This window comes from Pteropus vampyrus, unplaced genomic scaffold (assembly GCF_000151845.1).
Source record: "Pteropus vampyrus isolate Shadow unplaced genomic scaffold, Pvam_2.0 Scaffold22, whole genome shotgun sequence".
Taxonomy (NCBI): Eukaryota; Metazoa; Chordata; class Mammalia; order Chiroptera; family Pteropodidae; genus Pteropus; species Pteropus vampyrus.
Window position 1 is genome coordinate 5,328,123 of NW_011888803.1, and position 3,076 is coordinate 5,331,198.

Genomic DNA, 3,076 nt, shown 5'->3' on the forward strand with positions numbered 1-3,076 from the left:
AACAGTGGTTTTAGGTGTTTTATTTTCTGAAAATACATTTTTTAGAATACAAGAGAGATTCCACAAGCCAGCTACTAAAATGGGGAAAATCGGGAGTGTGTGCGTGTGTGTGTGTGTGTGTGTGTGTGTGTGTGTGTAGAGGAACAATTTTCTCTGCTGTAAAAAACGTGTGTGGGAGAAGATGTGAGATGTTAAGGGAAATACAATTATTTTTGTAATGTTATTGAGAATTTCATATGAAATAGAAACAAGATATTCTCAATCATTCCGTTAGTCTTGTGTTTCTCCAAGTGAGCTTTAAGACTCACCTGCTAGGAATCACCTGAGACATCTATTAAAATGCAGTTTCCTGGGTCCCATCCTAGACATATCAAATCAAAATTCTGGGGTCAGCTGGAAAACATATTTTTAACAAACGTGCCAAGATGGTTTCACATACTTTAAGGGTAAGAACCACATTTTCAGTCCTAAAGAAGGTTGAAAAATAGATTAGCTAGACTCAAATTTTCTGAGACTGACATTTGCTTTATGTATTTATTAACTTAGAATCTTTATTATACGAAAATATATATCTAGAATATCAGAAATCTTTCCCATTTAAAAAGTTGACACATTAAATAGTATATGGGCTATTCACTGAAAATGAATAACCTAATTGAGATGGGGATGTAATAATTAACATTTATCTCTGAAATTAAAAATACTGTTTGGTCTACAGCCATGCCACTCTGAACAAGCCCGATCCCATCTGATTTCAAAAGCTAAGCAGGGTTGGGCCTGGTTAGTACTTGGATGGGAGACCACCTAGGAAGACCAGATGCTGTAGGCATAAAAAATAAAAAAAAAAATAAGAGGTTGCAAGCTAACAAGGTCCTTGCAATCTGTGAAGTCAAACAAGGGTTGCCTCGCCAAATATATATATATATATTTAGATATGAATGTCTTAATTGCTGGGATAAAAGTGCAGGAAGTGAGGGATGAGAAGTCTAATTTTGGCAAGTGACAAAATTAGTAGTCCCTAACTCCTATAAGAGCTGCTATATTTCTTTCTTTAAAATCAAACATATTGGGCTGCTACTTAATATCTTCATAATAATTATACAATATTAAAAATAATGATTATAGTGTTACAAATAAGGTCATAGGTTAGCATCAGAATGCAGTATTTTTCCCTTTCAGACCTGTCTTTGATGATTCATTTTTTTCCCCTTACTGTCACTTAGAATAATTTTTGGCCACCTCCAAAAATCAAAAGAGACAATGAAGAAGCTATGTTTATGATGTTAATATCCTATGTATTAGGTACTTATGTTGCACGAGGCTTTCTGTTTGCATATCATGTCATTTATGCATAATTTTTCAGTACTCATCAAAATTAGCTTCCAAATAGTTATTATTACACGATTTGAAGATGGCTATTTAAAAGAGGATAGTAATTTGCTCGATGTCACACAGTCAGAGGCAGTGTTGGAGTGGTGAATTCAGACCATCTGGGTTCAGAGTGTAGGACTTTAAAAAAGCACCTTGCCATGTTCGATAACCTGTTCATAATTTGGTAATGAGATAGTGGCAGGAGACTTTAATGAATGTATATATATATTGAGTGTATATATATGTATAGATATATTTATATATCTACATATAGAGATATATATCTATATATCTATATATCTATACATATATATCTATATATATCTACATATAGAGATATATATCTATACATATCTATATATATAGATAGATATATACATATATATATATAGATATATATCTCCTTGTCCTTAATCCCTTTGTCTGCTATTTTCACCACATTAGTCTCATTGGCCAATGTAGAGAACTTGTTATGTTGACTTGCATAGTTGGTATCTAACATGCCTGGGGTTTGTAGACATGCACTGGTATGTTTTTGTCATCTAGCACTATTTGAAGAAAGAATAAAAAACTAGGGCATTGACATTCAACAGAGCAAGCAGAGTAGACCGTAAATGATTTTTAGATCTGGGGTAGATTCTAGAGTCAGAATATGCTAAAAAAGTTTCCGAATTGTGGAAGGTTGAGCTTTATCAGAAGTGACATAATGATTGTGGCACTGGGCCTAGTTCCTATGTTGTTCCTGTCTTGGACAGGCTCAGTGTTCTATTTCCTGTCACAAAGTTGAGAGAAAAAATTCTTTCTTAGGAGCAAAGTTTTAAACCAAGTATCTGAGTAATAATTCTGTCATTTTTCCAACTGGCATGAAAAACTGACTAAACTCCAAGAGAGTTAGAAGCCAATTTGAGAAAGGGAGGTTACAAAAGAGGAGTAAAGAAAATCATGATTTCTGAAATGAAAAAGGTCAAGACAGACAAACTTAGCATAGCTGTGCACTCTGATAAAAAGCAACTGGAATGGGGTTTAAGATATGTAGAATTAAAATGAATATAATTGAATAATTAGGAGAAGAACAATAGGTACAATATTATCGAATGAGAGAGCAAATGGAAACATAGATCGTCTTGTTTGTAAGGGGGTCAAAAGTCAAATAAAAACAAAACAAAAAACTTCAAGGAAAGACCAGAAGTCAGAGTTTTCTGAATTATGACAATGGGTGAAACGTGGTAGAATCTCTTAGCGGCTTATGATACAAATTATTGTAGGATTTGAACACTAATAGAAATTAAATGTTGGTGGCTTTCCAATGCCATGCAATTGTTAAATTCAAGATGTCATTTTCTAGGACTAATTTCTGTTCAGCAGAGAATGCAAATTCCCAACAATGACACTCAGCAAAGGCAAGGTCTGTCTTCTGGAAGATCATGCAAGGCTTTACATTGCAGCAGGCATTCCAGACAGGCAGACAATCTTCTACCCACTTCTCTGATTGGGTAGTAACTTGAAATTTAGGACCATGGTTTACTAAAAGACCAGGCATGCCTTGTTCTGGAGGACCCAGTGGACTTATTTATATCTTATATATCCCTTAAAACAGTAGCTGCCAATGACCTTCTTCCCCTACCCAAGGGGCTTGACCTAGAGGAAAAGGGCTAATTTAACAGGGAGATTTCTAGGAAAATTTGTTGTTCTGGGTCAATCTTAG

At 34.6% G+C, this 3,076-nt stretch overlaps 1 pseudogene; it reads left to right on the forward strand.

Moving 5' to 3' along the window:
* Positions 1 to 710: 710 nt before the first annotated feature.
* Positions 711 to 829, forward strand: LOC111736892 (annotated as a pseudogene).
* Positions 830 to 3,076: the final 2,247 nt, after the last annotated feature.